Source organism: Rhinopithecus bieti, unplaced genomic scaffold (assembly GCF_001698545.2).
Source record: "Rhinopithecus bieti isolate Rb0 unplaced genomic scaffold, ASM169854v2 scaffold_13225, whole genome shotgun sequence".
Classification (NCBI taxonomy): Eukaryota; Metazoa; Chordata; class Mammalia; order Primates; family Cercopithecidae; genus Rhinopithecus; species Rhinopithecus bieti.
The window spans coordinates 1,603,977-1,604,211 of record NW_016807895.1 but is presented as its reverse complement, the minus strand read 5'-3'; positions in this window follow the sequence as shown (position 1 = coordinate 1,604,211).

Genomic DNA, 235 nt, shown 5'->3' with positions numbered 1-235 from the left:
TACTGGGTATATACCCAAAGGATTATAAATCATGCTGCTATAAAGACACATGCATACACACGTTTATTGCGGCACTATTCACAGTAGCAAAGACTTGGAACCAACCCAAATGTCTATCAATGACTGACTGGATTAAGAAAATGTGATACATATACACCATGGAATACTATACAGCCATAAAAAAGGATGAATTCATGTCCTTTGTAGGGACATGGATGCAGCTGGAAACCATCAT